Source organism: Aquarana catesbeiana, linkage group LG09 (genome assembly GCF_042186555.1).
Source record: "Aquarana catesbeiana isolate 2022-GZ linkage group LG09, ASM4218655v1, whole genome shotgun sequence".
Classification (NCBI taxonomy): Eukaryota; Metazoa; Chordata; class Amphibia; order Anura; family Ranidae; genus Aquarana; species Aquarana catesbeiana.
The window spans coordinates 125,273,498-125,291,710 of record NC_133332.1 but is presented as its reverse complement, the minus strand read 5'-3'; the positions used below and the strand labels follow the sequence as shown (position 1 = coordinate 125,291,710).

The following is an 18,213-nucleotide window of genomic DNA, read 5'->3' as shown; positions in this document are numbered from 1 at the left end:
TGGCTTACACACGTCCGAATGTCGGCTGATTTTTATTGAATCGGCCAATGTCGGACTGTATTCAGCCCATGTGTACTGGGTTTGAATGCAGCCATGCATGGGTCAAAATTCGGCTGGCTCAGCAGAGACTGGCCGAATTTCAATCCATGTATGAGCAGGGTGGTTGTACAGGCGTAGTTGAAGGCTGTAGTCAGCAGCGCTGATCAATGTATTCGGATGGTGGGGAAGTCTTCCAGCTGTCAGAATACAATAGCCCAGTGGTGAGGATTACCTCACCTACCTCAAATGTGTTGATATGAGAATACAAGAATCAGGTCAGTTGTGTTGTTCAACTTGCTGGTTGAAAAAAATTAAAACGTATGTATGGACAGCTTTAGCGCTCTCTGGTTCAGTTGCAGGTCTGTTTCAAAAAATGTGCTGCCTTGATGTAGCGCAATTTTCTCTGCTAAAATTTTACCTAATTTGCAGGTCTCATCCCTAAGCCCACTCTATGACTTGAAAGTGAAAGGAGAACCAGCACACCAATTAGCTCATCTCTCTGTTATTCCACCCTCTCTTTTTTTAAGTATGCTCCCTGAACGTGATACATCTGATTCCTTGCTGCTCATCTCTTCTGACTGAGCTCTGCTGTACAGGGACTTTAAGAGGCTAATACCAGGTCAAATAAAGGTGCTTACATTACATTAAGGCTGGGTTCACACTATTGCAAATTGGATGCAGGTTTCCTTGCATCCAATTCGCATAGCAAGAGATTGTGACCGGCTCTCTATGGAGCCAGTTCACACATCTCCAGATGTGCGAATTGCACAGGAGTCCTGTGCATCTTCTGGTCTGTTTCAGGTCCAAATTCAGCCAAAAATTCAGACTGAAAACAAACCTGAAACGGTGAACAGGGACGCATCGGACTCTTGCTGTAAGCCGCTCTGTGCGGCAGTGTGAACCCAGCCTAAAACATTTTTAATGATTTATTATTAGTTACAGAGCTACAGTAATTTGTGTCTTCTATGTCTACCTAGAGTTCAGCTTCAGTGTCACTTTAACAATTTTGGAGAAGGAATATTATATTTACCTGCCCTTCAGCCTTTGAAATTCAGCCCCTTATTCTCCCGGACAGGCTGTTAACATGGTTATACATGATTGAGAATAGTGTCAGTTTATTAGGCTATCCTCAGATTTCAGGAGAAACCTACAAAGCTTTAATGTGGCCTTAAGTGGTTCCTAATGTTTTATCAATCCCATCAGCTTGGCACATGATGAATCACTTATTGTGATTAGTAATTCTGCTGCACGTCATCCAACTAACAAAAAATGTTTTCTTTATTTAGCAAATAAACTGTTTTAGACTTGGTGAGTCTGAAAATGTACAAATTTCATTAGGATCCTGTAGGCGCTAATGGAAATATCCTCTATCAGATATCTTTAATTAATTAATTCTTTCATTACATTTGTTTTTGGCATAGAAAATAAGTGTGTGCTAGAATGTGCAAGTTATGACTAATTACCATTAGGTGCGAACCACGTTAACGGGTCCTGTCTCTCTGTTGGTTGCTGTAATGTTATCTCAACTTTTTGGATTCACAATCAGGAGTTGGCTTTTTACTTTCATCGGTGTGTGATCATCCTTTTCTACTTTACCTTCATTCTGGGCAGTTACGAGCTGGATTAGCAACTATTCTGTATTGGGACATGAGTGGTGTTGACTGAGCCGGAGCAGTGTATGATTTTGCTCTCTGTTTATAATCTTTAACACTATTTTATCCCTAAAAGACCTTATGTGCTTCATCATAGGTCTGAACATTTGTCACAGAAAGACACTCCTGCTGTACCAAGAGCTCATAATGTCAGGATCTCCCTCTTTGTTCTACACTGTTGAGTACATGCATAAGAGCTGCTAGATCTGTTATTGTTGTGTCCAGTATTGGTGTGAAAGGCCACCTCATTGTTCAAGCTCACACACTTTGGTAAAGCTGCTCACACCTCAGGTAAGGTGGGGGTTTCTGAGCAAAGTCCAACTATATAATTTGGTATATTTGGTAGAATTAATAAGTCAACATGATTTGAACACCCCCCGCTTCATCAGGGCCTGAGTCTAATATTGCATTAAATATGTCTGAACTCCATTGGAATAACAATAGTAATTGTGACATCTGTGTGGTAGGATCCTAGTAACCAGCAGCTTTGGCAGCATAGAAGAGCTGATGGTGTTTATGATCTTACCGCACAGATATCACAACTATTATTGTTTATCCAATCAAGTCCAGCCATATGTAAGGTAATACGTATAAGACTCAATCCCTGATGAAGAGAGTGTTTGAACCCCCTCCCCACCCACCCCAGACAAATATTGAATATCTAATAAAATACCATCTTGCACTCTTTGACTTATGTGTGTGGTGCTTTCACTACTGCTTGTATAGTTGTTCTACTTTGTGTCTCTGTGTGGGGGTGGACATCTTGATAGAGGCAGGGCTTTGCTTCCTTGTGTCAAAGTCTTCAGCAAATAGATCCGTGAGTAACATAACAGTGAAATCACCAAATCTATCTTTAAATCTGCTAAGACTAAATCTGGCTGAAATTCGGCTAGTTCAGTAGGAACCATCCACATTTCGATCAGTGTGTGGCCATCCTTGCTCAACAGAAGTCAATCGATTGATCGACTCATGTTGAAGGGGCGTGTTGGAAAATTTTCCTTGAATAGTAGCTTCCGCCTATCAGCTTCAGAATACAATGCAGCTCAGTTCCGCTGTTAGAATGCAATGTCCCATAGAGTGAGGGTGATGATTCCTCCATCCACCTCATTTATGTGGATAGAGGAATCCATTTTATCGTTTTTTTGTTCAACTTGCTGGCCAAACAAAATAAAAGCTAACCGCGTAAAGCCACAGGTAGCACTACCCCAGCAAGGACTTAGGGAAGCTGTGGGATACTCTAGAACAGTGGTTCTCAACTCTGTCCTCAAGTACCCCCAACAGGCCACGTTTGCAGGTTTTCCTTTATCTTGCACAGGTGCTTTAATTTATAGTCAATGGCTTGGTATTTTGGACAGCTATTTTATCTAAGAGAAATTCCCAAAATATGGTCTGTAATTGAGGACAGGGTTGAGAAACACTGCTCTAGAACACTTAACAAGGATATGACAAGGATATGAGGACACTCTTCCATGACAAGGATATGAGGACACTCTTCCGTTTGCAGCTACTTCTTAGAACAGTCCCTTATGCAGTAGGACATAAAGTGGACAGCACTGGGACACCATAAGTAATATTCCAGGCCAGAAAAGCCTTAACATTAGTGCACCAGGGGTTAACAGCAACATTTACTAGGATCCTTCTTTCAGGTCCTTACTCACAGTATCCCTGGGACTTGAATGTCTCCCTCCAGACTCAGGCAGACTCCCCCCCCCCCCCAAGCTATACACAACTGGGACCTCGGTAAGACTAGCAGAATCTTCTATTTAGCAGGAACAGGGCCTACATATTTAAGGTAGTAGTGTATTTACTGGAAGTTGATGAGGTGGTTATACTGTATCTAAAAGAATCTATAAAAAAATAAATAAAATAAAACTATAGTTTTTCTGAAAGCTGCATTTTAAATATTAGTTCAGCATGATTTCCCCTCCCCCTCCCAATCATCTTAACCACTTCAGCCCCGGAATAATTTACCCCCTTCCTGACCAGGCTATTTTTTGTGATACGGCACTGCGTCAATTTAACTAACAATTGCGCAGTCGTGCGACATTGTACCCAAACAAAATTTATGTCCTCTTTTTTCCCACAAATAGAGCTTACTTTTGGTGGTATTTGATCACCTCTTCAGTTTTTATTTTTTGCTCTATAAACAAAAGAAAAACGACAATTTTGAAAAAAACACATAATTTTTTACTTTTTGCTATAATAAACATCCCAATTAAAAAAAACACATTTCTTCATCAGTTTAGGGGAATATGTATTCTTCTACATATTTTTGGTAAAAAAATTTGCAATAAGCGAATATTGATTGGTTTACGCAAAAGTTATAGCGCCTACAAAATAGGGGATAGATTTATGGCATTTTTATTATTATTATTTTTTTTTACTAGTAATGTCGGCGATCAGCTATTGTTATCAGGACTGCGACATTGCGGCAGACAGATTGGACACTTTTGACACTTTTTTGTGACCAATGACAATTTTACAGCTGTCGGAGCTAAAAATAGCCACTGATTACTGTATAAATGTCACTGGCAGGGAAGGGGTTAACACCAGGGGGTGATCAAGGAGTTAAGTGTTCCCTAAGTGTGTTTCTAACTGTGAGGGGATGTGACTGACTAGAGGAGGAGCCAGATCGTTGTTCCTACTTAGTAGGAACAGAAGATTTGTTTCTCCTCCCCTGTCAGAACAGGAATTTATGTGTTTACACACACAAATCCTCGTTCTGGCTCTCATGCCCGTGATCGCGGGTGGCCGGCAGCGATCGCGCCTACTATGGCTCTTAAAGGAGCCTCCTTATATATACATGGCGATTTGCGCAGGAGAGCCATTCTGCCGCTGTGTATATATACAGGAGTCGGAAGTAATTAATCATTCATCTTTCTGTCATTGCTAATTGAGAATATGCCTTTAGTATTTGGAGTATTACCGGCATTCAACAATGTAAATATGAATAACATATTCTCAACTAAAAGACATTATTTGTAATATTTCCTAATTATTCTTAGACCGAGCGACTGCAGGTTATGGGCAATTTATAGTTTACATCTCGATTTTCATTCTGCACAACAGGTTACCTGCAACATACCCATAGTTTAAGAGAGCTGAAGTCATTGGAAACAAATTGTTCATAAATTATATAGTTGTGTATGAGGTTTTGATAGCAATGTTTAACAATGTTTAGCAATTTTTAAGTTAGGGCAATTTACTAGGTTGCCAGGTTTTGTTAGCATCACTCCTTTGCTTGGTGGGATGTGATTCAGTTTGCATGAAAAGATTTTATAGAAATAATTGCTAGAAATGTCTCAGTTGGAAATAACAATTGTCTGGCTTGTCATTTTTTTTTACCTATGCTAAATGTTTGTACATAGTTTGAAGCATGACTGAAGCCATTTCTGTTTTGCCTAAAGCAAACATTCAGGTCTGTGTTTTTTTTTTTTTTAAAGTTTGTAAAACTTCAAGAACTCAATATTAATGGCCAAATTCATTGTCAATGCCTCCAACCACCTGCTGTGCATGCAGGGATTTGAATCTTTGCTTGAAGCCAATCCTGCTCAGTATCATAAGTAACTTATACAAAAATTCTCAGCTCTCATCATGTTATGGGACTTTTCCAAAGTCTGTCCTTCAGCCTTTTTGCATTGGAAAGTACATATTATCTATTCTTCCACTGCAAGGAAAGTGAGCGAGACCATCATTTGATTATGTGTAGTAGTTTCAGTTGGTTCTAATTGAACAATTTAAAGCTGTATCCTGTTTTTATTTTTTTGCTTTTTTTTTATTTTTTTTTTAAATTTGGGGTCTTTAAGCCAAAAATAGATCTGTGTATATGGTGGCATTGAGGACCTTCCTGCTTGCTGCCAAAAGGGCTTGAAGGTCTGATGTGTAAGTGGAAACAACCGATTGGCAGCTCTGCCTAAACCCAGATCCTCCCCACTAATAGAGACCAATGCCAATGATCACCATTCAGTCCCTTTTTAATTGACTTACTTTATGTATTCAGCTTCAGGCTTACATTGGCGCATCAGTCCACATTAGGCCCTGTTCAGACTAGTGCAATTTCTCCTGGATCTGCATTGTATGACAATGGAAATCACATTATTTTTTGTGGTGTCTGTTCATATCAATGCAACATGGTGCAGTGCAATTTTTGAAAAGATGCAGGTGCTTACTTTTGATGCAGCATACAGTAGTGTGATTGCGGGACCATAAACTTCAAAGGGAGTGCATTCAAAATAAATGTATATGGTTAGTTCTTTGCAGGGTTTTGTACTCAACAGTTTCCTCCTCCAACAAATAAATGCATGAAGCATGAAAAAGCATCAAAAACGTGTAAAAATGCTATACACAGATGCACTGAAAGTTGCATGATTATTCAGCAGCCCTAGTGTAAACCTAGACCAAAACCAGAAAATACTGTCTTCCTCTCTTTCTCTGCCCTCTGCAGAACTTGTACATGTTTTCAGACACCTCCCTGAAGCTATGTGCCTACAGAAGTGATGATTACATCTGCAGGCACTAAATTATTAAGGCCCCATTCACAATTAAGCATTTTGTAGCTTGAAGCTCACAGCTCCAAAAGCTGGAGGAGGAAAAATCAATTATTCTCTATGGAGTTGGTTCACACCTCCACTACAAGTCACTTGAAGCCAAACAAATGAACGCCTGCAGCTCAAAAAAGTTCTTGAGCTTTTTTGTAGTTGGAAGCATGCAGATTGGTTCGTTTTTCGAAGCGTTTTTTGTTCCATAGAAATGTATGGAAACGCTTCATTTGAGCGTTTTTAAACATTTTAGTGCATTTTGTCTCGCATTTTTTGAGTGTTTTTCTAATACAATAATTACATGAAAATAATAATAAATAAATAAAAATAAATAAAACATTAAAAACAAAAAATAAAAACCCTAACCCCAATAATAAATCCTAATCCCTAACACTAATATTAACCCCTAAATCCTAAACTCTAACCCTAATATTAACTCCTAACCTTAACCTCCTAAGAAAACTAATTAATAAACAATAAGTAAATAAATAATAATAAATAAATTAACTCCAAACCCTAACCTTTAAACCATAATGCCTCACAAAAAAAATAAAAAAAAGAATAAATAATAAATAAATAATAAAAGCAGAGGAAAAACATAGCAACCAATGATGAAACAGATGATTTTTTTTCTCTATTGGCTAATTAAAAAACAAGAAAGCTCAAAAACCCTTTAACAACATTGTACACAAACGCTCAAAAATGAGCAAAGAAGCACTAGAAAAAAAAAGCCCCAAAAAGATGTGACGCTCAGGTGTGAATGCAGCCTAAGAGATTAAAACAAAATATAGTATTTCAATGTATTTTTATTACAAGTATGCTCTCATTTATTTATAAAAGGCCAGAAAAGAGAAACGGGGGGGTATAGTTGAGTTATTGTCTATGACAAGAATTCTAGTTCCAAATTTTATTCTCTTGGAAAATGAAATAGAATCTAGTCACTATGAGCAATATCTTCACTTTTTCTTCACCGTCATAATGAATATTGAATAGGTGCTGGCTCAGTTTGTAGCTGGGATAGGAATACATAGGAAAAGAGAAAAAGTTCTAGTCTGCCGCACATCTAAATCACCTTTACTGTAAATCTACACTAAAATCACATATTTAAAAGGTGAATAAGGCAGAAGGGACCAGTAGAATACAACTGACGCGTTGCACACTAATTCAGTACTTACTCATAGCTGACTAAAGTCATGGTCAACTGTGTGTAAGCACTGAATTAGCGCAAAACACGTTAGTGTATTCTACTAGTCCCTTCTACTTTAACCAACTGTTGCATATGTGATTTTATCATGGATTTACAATTAAGATCCTTTAGATGTACGGCCGACCAGAACTTTTTCTCTTTTCCTGGACTCATTGTTGTCCATAACACAAACTGGAGCTTTAGTGAAAACGTCCATTTTTATGTTTTGGATAAATAGGGAAAGAACATGTTTCAAGTTTCTGTTACTATGATTTCCTTTCACTTTGTATGTGGTTACCTGGAGAGGAAGAAAGTAGGATCTTTTAAACCGAGACACATATGTTAATAAAAGTATCGGTACTTATTTTAGTGGTGATGCGGCAGAACCTTTGCCAGGTTTTCATTTCTATATCAGAATTATACACCCTCCTGGGACAGGAAGTGATAGGAAGTCTTCCTAACAAAGAGACAAAGACAAGAGTGAAGTTTCCCCAGAGGCTCTACAGATTTCTGCTATAATTAAAGTGACACTAAAGGAGATATCCTTATTTTCCAGAAATAATCCACATTCACTACTTAGACCCTGTAATTTATTTTTCATGAAATTATTTCTTACTGCCTCCTTGTAACATACTCCATCTGCTCCCAAAAAAACCTCCTTTTATCGCTCACTGTGTGGAATGAGTAGTGCTTGTAAGGGTACTTTCAAACTGCTCTGTAGCAAAATCACTGTAAAAAGCGCATATGTGTTTTTACAACAGTTTCGCTGTGTTTCAGATGCGTTTCCTGTGCATTTTGGGTTGCCTGAAAAATGGACACCTGACTCAAAAATGCACCAAAAATGCAAAATCATGGTGTGTTTTTACCACAATTTTGTCGCAATTTCCATTCATTTCAATGAGAAGCTGCATTTTTGGTGCGGTTTTCAAAAACGCACCAAAGATGCAGCATGCAGAACTTTTCAAAACACACTGCACCTGTAACGCAGTGGTGTGAAAAGTCCCATAGGATTTAAAGGGAAACATATTTCTTTTGTTTGTCTTGCAAGGAAAAAATGCAGGAAAAATGTTTCAGTGTGAAAGGGCCCATAGTTGTGGCCATGTACACTGCTCTAATCTCACTGCTAATCCCATTGTCCCTAATACATCTCTAGAGCCTGTTGGAGAGGGTGACTATGTTCTTACATACTTTGGGATCATGGAGAATGAACACCCACCAACAAGAAGTCAGATCAGCAGTAGAAAAAGGAATATTTAGAAGGTGGAGAGCAATAAAGATTTTTTTTTTTTAAAGTTAGGAATACATACTTAAATAGAATTTTCTCCTTTTAAACTAGTTTTGTGTCACTTAAAGATGGCTGGTTATCCACTTTAACTAAAAAATACACATACTGTACTTAACTACAATTTCTAGTAATTATAACACTGGTAACTTTTTTTTTTTTTTTTTTTTTTGCTGTACTAGCATTCTTTTTTAGGTTTCCGGATATAATGAGTGTCATTCTGCATTAGTGAGTATGCTATCTACTCCTTCCCATTAAAACAATGAATCAAAGCCCAATTCCAGATTACAGCATGTTCCATCCTAATTCATCTTTCCATTCTCTTTGATTACTATCTTTTCCCACCACAGCTGTCAGATGCTGTCTTATACTACACCCGTATATAGACATGAGAATTGCCTTACTTTTCAGTCATGACACCACAAGAATTTCTTTTTAATGATGAGCCTGGTATGCATGGGGGTAATAATGTTGCAACTATAATTTAATGTATGGCTTAGAGCAGGATGTCAAGAGAATGTTTTTCTATGGATTATCGCCCAGAAGGATCAGTGCTTCTTCAAGCTGTAGGAAGAAAATTTTGAGAATAGGTTACATCAAAATCACAGAGCTTAAAGTGAAAGAACCACAACTATATTCTCCAAAAGTAATCCATACACATCCACTACTTAATGGCCACTACTCTGTTTTTCTGCCTCCTTGTAACGTCCTCCATGAGCTCCCTAAACCTCTCCTTTTCCTCCACACTTCTGTGTGTTTGGAACAAACAGAATATAATCCCTAGTCCATTTTGGGAATGAGCAAGAGAGTGTGGCTATGAATTTCTACATACAGTGGGACATGGAGAATGAATGTAGGCACCCTTTAACCTTAGGTGTACGCAACCTATTGCATTAGTGTATGGACCTCAAAGCTCAAACATACATATTTGTGTTTTATTTATATATATATATATATATATATATATATATCGCAGTAGAGCATGGACAATGTCATTAGGGCAGAGGTTGGTGTCAGTAGAGCAGTGGATAGTGTCAGCCCTTTTTTTATTATAACTTTTTTACAATTTTATTATTACAATTTTTTACAATTTTTTAGGAGCCCCATTGGAGGCTTTGGTGAAATGTCAGGGGTCTAAACGGATCCCTGATGTCTCACTTTTGAGACAGGGACTAAGGGCAGAGATTCCCCAGTCCCTTTCTATGCAGCCAAGCAGCAGGAGGAACCTGCACAGCATAGCATGATTAGGGTGTGCCCAGGCACATCTGGCACACCCTGTGCACATGCCTATGTCTCTAACAAAATGTTAGGTCACACCAGCAAAAAAAAAAGAATTTGGAGACTTGGAGGAGGCTGTAAGCATTAGAAAGGATTTTTCTGGGTTATGAGTACATACTTAAAGCAGTACTTCACACATAACAAATACATTTCTACATTAATAATTATGCTATCAAAGTTAATGTGTAATGTAAATTGCTTCCCGCATTGTTATTGTTTCTTCTTGCTGGGGGCTGCCATTTTGTTGAAGTCCAGAGCCCCTGAGCAGCAGTAAATATTTAGTCTATCAGCAGATCGTCCTCTAGTGGCTCTGAATTTCTGCACAATGTTTAAAATGGAGAGCAACTGAGCATGTTCAGAGCAGGGTGAGACAGTGCATGTTTGGATTTTAAACAGTAGAGGCCCCTATTTTTCATGTTTTACATAGCTATACCGGCAAAAGGGGCCAGCCTGAAGTGATCTAGCAGGACTTGATTCACTGACTAAAGTTCCACATTCAATAGATTTTGTTTTTAAACCAGCGTTTAATGTCACTTTAAAGTAGATGTAAACCCTAAATGAATGCCATTAGAGTATCGGAAGCTACTGCCACCTAAAAATAATAAATACATGTCACCTTTTTTTTATCCTTTGTTGCATCTCAGTCCTACAGATCACGTGCAGAAACTTTGCCGCTTCATGGCTATACAGGGCCAGCGCCAGCAATAGGCAGTTCAGGCAGCTGCTTAGGGTGCCAGGATAGGGGGGAGGGGGGGCAGCAAAATCGGGATCCCCAGCCACTCGCTGGGGATTCAGATTTTTAAAAACCTGTCCCTGCAGCAGGTAAACTTAAACTTCCACCCTGTGCCCCATAGAATAGAGGGCACGGAATGGAAGCTTTAGTTTGCCTGCTGTTTAGTAGGCAGGCTGCTGTCATCTTAAAAGAGCCAGAGATGAGAAGGCAGGCGGGGCGATGAGTGTGTACCGCTGTCAGAACGGATCCAATGAGGCAGAGGAAGGCGGAGCGGTGGGTGGATTTACATGTGTGCAAAGAGGAGGCAGGGGACCCGCTGTCAGCTAGGAGGTGTGCGCTGGCTGTGCACACTGAAGTCAGGTCAGAGGAGGAGGAGTTCAGAGTGTAGGAGGCTCCCTGCTCTTTGCTGCTGCCGCTGCTACCAAAGATTTGGGTGAGATCTTGTCATGCCTGCCCCAATGACTACTAACCCACCCTGATTGCTGAAGAATGCTACACCGACATCTGGAGGCGGTGCCACAGGACTAGGAGGAACTGCGGGACTGATGGGATCTGAGGAGTTGGTAAACTCAAGGTGTGTGTGATGGTGGAGGGAGGAGGGTATCTGGTGTGTGTGTTAGGGGAGCTGTGATCAGAGTGAAGAGATCTGAGGGGTGTGGGTATGGGAGGAGGGGTGATCAAGCTGGGGGGGGTATCTGGGCATGTGGTGTAATCAGAATGGGGGGTATCTGGGGGTGTTGTATAATCAGGGTAGGGGAATCTGGGGAGGTGTGTTATGGGAGAGAAAGGTGTGTGTGTGAGGGGGCAGACTGGTGTATCTGGGGGAGTGGTGATTAGGCTGAGGGGGTATCTAGGGGTGTAATCAAGGTAGGGATATCTGGGCAGGTGTGATCAGGGTGGGGAGATATCTAGGGGTGTGATCAGAGTGGAGGGTATTTGAGGGTGTAATCGGGGTAGGGGTACCTGGGGAGGTTTGATCAGGATGGGGGGATTATCTAGGGGTGTGATCATAGTGGGGGGTATCTGGGGTGTAATCAAGGTAGGGGTATCTGGGGTATCTGGGGAGGTGTGATCAGGGAGAGGGGTATCTAGGGGTATGATCAGAGTGGGGGTATCTGGGGATGTGATCAGGGTAGGGGTAGTGAAAAGATCTGAGGGGTGTGATCCGACTGGGAGTATGGAGAGGTGGGGGTGATCAAGCTGGGGGGGGTATCTGGGGGTGTTGTGCAATCAGGGTGGGGGAATCTGGGGAGGTGTGTTATGGGAGAGAAAGGTGTGTATGTGTGTGGGGGGGGACAGGGTGATCAGACTGGGGGTATCTGGGGGATTGGTGATTAGGCTGAGGGGGTATCTAGGGGTGTAATCAGGGTAGGGGTATCTGGGCAGGTGTGATCAGGGTGGAGGATTATCTAGGGGTGTGAACAGAGTGGAGGGTATCTGGGAATGTTATCAGAGTAGGGGTATCTGGGAAGGTGTGATCAGGGTAGAGGGGGGTTATCTAGGGGTGTGATCAGAGTGGGGGGTATTTGTAGGTGAAACGAAGGTAGGGGTATCTGGGGAGGTTTGATCAGAGTGGGGGGGATATCTAGGGGTTTGATCAGAGTGGGGGGTATCTGGGGGTGTAATCAGGATAGTTTTAGTTGGCCTTACCTGCCAGCTGCCTGTGGCCAGTGAGGAGAGCAAGGAATGCATAACCCCCCCCCCCCCCCCGTCATTACACACTGCCATTTAGTGGAAGTTCAGCACAGCTCCATTTTCAATGGTGTGTGACATCCTTCACGTTGCGCCCCATTCCCAATGTGAAGGAGGTACCAGCTCCGTTTTAGACAGGTAGTAGCAAGAGGACGGTGGGGATAGGTTGGGTGGCAAAATGCATCTTTGCCTATGTTGACAAAAATCCTTGCACTGGCCCTGTGGCTATATGCATGTACTCAAGCAAAGGCTGCATGGCATTTCTCAGGGTGGGTTCTCTAATGGTAACAGCAGTGGACCATGAATGTGAATGACCACCTGTAGTGTCCATCAGAAGGAGGCTTCTGGAGCAAAATTGCTTCTGGAACAAAATTGGTAGATGTGCCAGAGCTCTGTTATCCTATACTAGGAAGAGTCTGAACAATGACTTTCATGGCAGGATACGGTATTATTTTAATGAACATATTGAAAATGAATTTTGAAATTATGTTGTTGTATTATAGCATAAATGAGATTTTAGTGATTGAGTTTACATGATTTGATATGATTTAAAGTGGCTTTAGATCATTTGAAAAAAAAATCTTGTCATAGTTATATGCTCCAAGCAGTGTGTCTGTTGGAGCAGAACAGACAACAGTGATGAATCTCTAGAGCTGTGACATCATCCCCCTGGTGTCCACAGCTCTAAGATGTTGTTGGGCCTGAAAGTGCCCATCAGCCATTCCAACAAGCATACCTGCTGGAGCTTTGTAGTCATGTGACTGTCAGAAAAAAGACAATAAAATGTATTTACATTCGTATTTATTACCAAGTGAAGGCAGGAAGTAGAAGAGCAGTAGGGAGTGGGTACAGTATTGCCTTTCCTTCTACTTCAGACTTACAGTGCTGCTATTGTTAAGTAGAGTATGGCAATTGTCTACAGAGCACAAAGCAGAACGATGATGTAAAAGTGAAGCTATATTGTAAGCATAGCATTGATTTTATGCCTACTGGAACAGAGCTATGAGCTCTTAACCATATCTGATCACACTGTAGATTTTCTTATGCTGCATGAAAGCCATCATATATCAGATTTGTTCACAACTGATGACTTCCATGATCAGGCCTAAGTTTTTGAAATATATTACATTAGAAGAAGCAACAGTTCAAACTGGATGCAATTGATTATGGCACACATACTTATATAGGCCTATTTACTAATAAAGTTGACAATCTTCACACAATACACTGGGGGTTATTTACAAAAGGCAAATCCACTCTGCACTACAAGTGCACTTGGAAGTCCAGTCACTGTAGATCTGAGGGGAAGATCTGAAATGAGGGGAAGCTCTGCTGATTTTATCATCCAATCATGTTCAAGCTAAAATGCTGTTTTTTATTTTCCTTTGCTTGTCCCCCTCAGATCTACAGCGACTGAACTTCCAAGTGCACTTGCAGTGCAAAGTAGATTTGCCTTTCGTAAATAACCCCCATAGTTTTGGGTTCACAGGAGAGCAAAAGTATATGTGCTCTTGTGAAGAGAAGTAATGCCAAAAAAGCTTTGGCCAAAATTCTCTTTTAACAAACTCATAAATCAAGAATGAACATCAGCACCCAGGCCAACATTTCTCAAACTTTTGACCCCAGAATGGAAGTATTTTGTAGTAGAATCCAGTAAAAGAGCCAGCAACTCCAGATCTGTTTGAAAGGTTTTTTGGTTACATATTAAAAGAGTATACAAAGGGGATTTGTATACTTTTTAAATATGTAACCAATAGACCTTTCAAATGGATCTGGAGTTGCCGGCTCTTTTACTGAATTCTATTGCTCACATGTTATCTGGAGTACATCGAAGCCAGAGCACCCATCTGTGGACTCTATCTAAGAACTGAAGGAGGTCCCCCTCTTCTGAGTGCTGCAGTTGTTTGTCTGTTGTGGAAGTATTTTGTAGGTCTCAGGGAACACCCGCTAAAAATGATTGTATCTACAGCTCAGGGCATATTATCATGAGCAAAATTCTTTAGATATAATAATAAATAACAAAATAAGATATATGGCTTACCTAGCACATTTGACAACCAGATCAGATGTTTCTTGTTTACACCCCATTCTGTGCCCTGCATATTTTCAGTAGTAATCTTAAAATGAAATAAATAATGATACCAATGGCCAGAAAAATGCAGATAGTGAAAAGTGTAGTGCCCCTTTACATTAATGGCCAGTGAAAAAGTGCCCCTTACATTTGTGATCAGTGGAAATGTGCCCACTGTAACTCCTGCGATCCAGAGATGGTGCCCCCTCTCTGCTGCATAGCCACAGGCATGTCAGGGTTTTACCTGGAGTCTAATGCCGCGTACACATGGTCGGATTTTCCGACAGGAAATGTTCGATGGCAGCTTGTTGTCGGAAATTCTGACCGTGTGTAGGCTCCATCGGACAGTTTCTGACAAACAAAATTTGAGATCTGGATCTCAAATTTTCTGACAACAAAATCCGTTGTCGTAAATTCCGATCATGTGTACACAATTCCGATGCACAAAGTTCCACGCATGCTCGGAATCAAGCAGAAGAGCCGCACTGGCTATTGGACTTAATTTTTCTCAGCTCGTCGTACGTGTTGTACGTCACTGCGATCTTGATGTCCGGAATTTCCGACAAGATTTGTGTGACTGTGTGTATGCAAGACAAGATTGAGCCAACATCTGTTGAAAAAAAACATGGATTTTGTTGTCGGAATGTGCCATCGTGTGTACGCAGCATTGCAGTTGCACAACATGATGCCTCATTTTTCACGCTGGATCTGTTAATTTAACTTAAGTAAGATGCAAGTCTGTGTTCAAGTGAAGAGTTACTATGCTTCTCTAAGCTTCTGCAGTTTCTGTATGCCATAGCTTCAGCCTTTATCCCTTCCACTTTCTGCATCCACAATAAACCCTCTGCTGCCCCGCAGTCAAGTCTTTTCTATGCCCACAACTAAGGCTCTGATGCACCCGCAGTCAAGTCTTTACTGCATCTGCAGACAAGTCTCCACTGAACCCTTGGCTAATACACCACCCACAACCTCCACTGCATTCAAAGTCTGAACTTTAACAGTTTCAGCTGCATCCAGAGCCTGAAGCTTTGCGGTCACTATTACATTCACAGTCTGAACCTTTACCATATCTCCATTGCATCCACAGCCTCAAGCCTCCTCAGCCACCTATGCACTTACAGCCTCAAGCCTCTGCAGCACCCACTCTGTGCCTGCAGCCGCAAGCCTCAGCTGCACCTCCAGTGCACTTATAGCCTCAAGCCTCTGCTGTGCCACTTCTTCACCTGCAGGCTCAAGCCTCCTCTGCACCACCTTTGCCCCCACAGCCTTAAGCCTCTACTGCCCCTCCTTTGCATCTGCAGGCTCAAGCCTCCACTACACCTCCTCTGCATCCACAGCTTCAAGCCTTCACTGCCTCTTCTGCACTAGCTACCTATTAGTTACCACTTTCAGATAAAGCAGCTTCACAGAGGAATGCGGTTACCATCTTGCCCCATGACATGCACTTAGCTTGTTGGTCAGTGGAAAGTGCCCCATTAGATAGGTGGTCAGTAAAAAAGTTTCCCCTTACACTGGCGGTCAGTCAAAGTGTTCCCTCTTACATTGGTTGTCAGTGGAAAGTGCCCCCTTAGATTGCTGGTCAGTGGAAAAGCACCCCTTTGCACTGGTATATTGGTGGAAAGTGCCTCCTTACAATGTTGGTCAGTGTAAAAGTGCAATTTCAGAATGGTGGTCAGTGTAAAAGTCTCCCCTTAGATTGATGGTCAATAAAAGGGATGCCTTCAGGTAGGGAATTAATCTGTTCACTGCTGATCAGGTTTAACTTCATTATATATCTTGGTTTGCACATTCAGAAGCAGAGAAATGTCTCCTGGCCGACTAAATCACAGCTCACCGCCCACTGAACTGTTACTGACTCACCAACCAGTGGCCATAATGTGACTGCTAAGCACAGCAAAATATTACTGTCTGTTCAGTAGATATGTTATGCCATTAATGTACCCATTCAAGGAAACAATTCTGGGGAAAGCATCAAGGTTTCCAGTATGAAATAAGGTTTGCATCTCTAATAAAAATAATCTAATCAGACAATTCTTATGAAGATAGATAGGAACATTTTAAAGGGTATTTCAGCTTAAATTAATATCTGGCTATTGCTCCTTACCCACAGGGAAGCAATATAGAGGTGTCTCTCCTCCTTCACTCTGTTTTTATGCATCAGTGGAACTTTTTTTGTTTTGCTGTTTACACGTGCCCAGTTGACTGAAATCTAACTTTCCAGATGTAATAAAGGTTTTTTTTTTTTTTAAACTTTAGCATGGATTGAGCAGTATCCTAGAGCAGCCAGTTCAGTTTTTACTTTTATATGAGCCAGGGAAGCTAATAAGGTGCTAATGAAAATCTCCAGTTTTGCTCCACATTAACAGCCACTAAGAGTGTAGTTTTATATGAATCAAGAGGAATATTTCAGGGTTCATCTGCAGGGGGAAGAAGATGTAAAAGAAGGCTGCTAATCTGTAATAGAACATGAAGGGTTACATAGTTTCACATATTTATAGTAGGTAAGGTTGAATAAAAACAATAATCCATCCAGTTCAACCTGTGAAGGTGTATGTGTGTCAATGTCGGTAATCTTTTCCCATATCCCTGTATGTTGTGTTCACTAAGATGCACGTCCAAGAGTCTTTTAAAATTATCAATATTCCAATTGTGGAAAAGAGTTCCACATCCTTATCGCCCTGACAGTGAAAACCCCCCTACGCAGCTTAAGGTTAAACCACTTCTCATCCAATCTCATTGCTTGGCCCTGTGACCTCTGACACTCCCTGAGACTTAAAATTTTTCTTCCTACGCTGGGATCATCATTGAGGTATTTGTATACCGCTATCATATCTCCTCTCCAGGGAGAATAAATTTGGTGCTTGTAATCGTTCTTTGTAATTGAGGTCCTCCAGTCCACTTATTAATTTAGTTACCCTTCTCTGGACTTTCCCCAGCTCCAGCACATCCTTCCTGAGGACTGGTGACCAGAACTGGATGAAATACTCTAGATGTGGCCAAACCAGAGTTTTATAAAGTGACAGGATTATCATTTTATCTCTGGAGTAAATTCCCTTTTTTATGCAAGCTAATAGTCTGCTGTCTTCTACCAGGACCCTGAGATCTTTCTCCATCCTTGATTCCTCAAAGGTTTTCCCCCTAGTGAGTAGTTTGCATTTATATTTTTAGCCCCCAAGTGCATCACTTTACACTTTTTTACAACATTAAACCTAATCTGCCATATAGTTGCCCACTCCAACTCCACTCCAACTCCACTCCAACTCCACTCCAGGTCTTCCTGTAAAACTTCTATATCCTGATGTGAAGTTATTGCCCTGCTTATTTTTGTGTCATCCCCAAAAACTGAGATTGAGCTGAAATTGAGCTATTTATACCAACCTCTATATTGTTTATGAGTAAATGAAATGGAATTGGTCCCAAGACAGACATTGGTGTACCCAACTTACCACTCCAGACCAATAAAACGAGTGGGAGTACACATTATTTATTACCAGTAGGGATGAACCGAACACCCCCTGATTTGGTTCGCAGCAGAACATGCGAACAGGCAAAAAAATTTGTTCAAACACCGTTAAAGTCTATGGGACACGAAAGTGAAAAATCAAAAGTGCAAATTTTAAGGGTTAATATGCAAGTTATTTTCATAAAAAGTGTTTGGGGACCTGGGTCCTGCCCTAGGGGATATGTATCAATGCAAAAAAAAAGTTTTAAAAACGGCCGTTTTTTCGGGAGTAACAAGGGG

General features: G+C 40.9%; 1 protein-coding gene across 5 annotated transcripts in view; it reads left to right on the top strand.

Moving 5' to 3' along the window:
* Positions 1 to 18,213, top strand: part of FGF13 (fibroblast growth factor 13) — a 577,206-nt gene that overhangs the window by 144,761 nt on the left and 414,232 nt on the right. The window contains exon 3 of one of the 5 annotated variants that reach the window (XM_073599244.1): positions 8,880 to 8,925. The exons of the other annotated variants lie outside the window; for them this stretch is intronic. The gene's annotated coding sequence lies outside the window, so the exon portion shown is untranslated. The remainder of the gene's footprint in view (positions 1 to 8,879; positions 8,926 to 18,213) is intronic. 5 annotated transcript variants of the gene reach the window in all.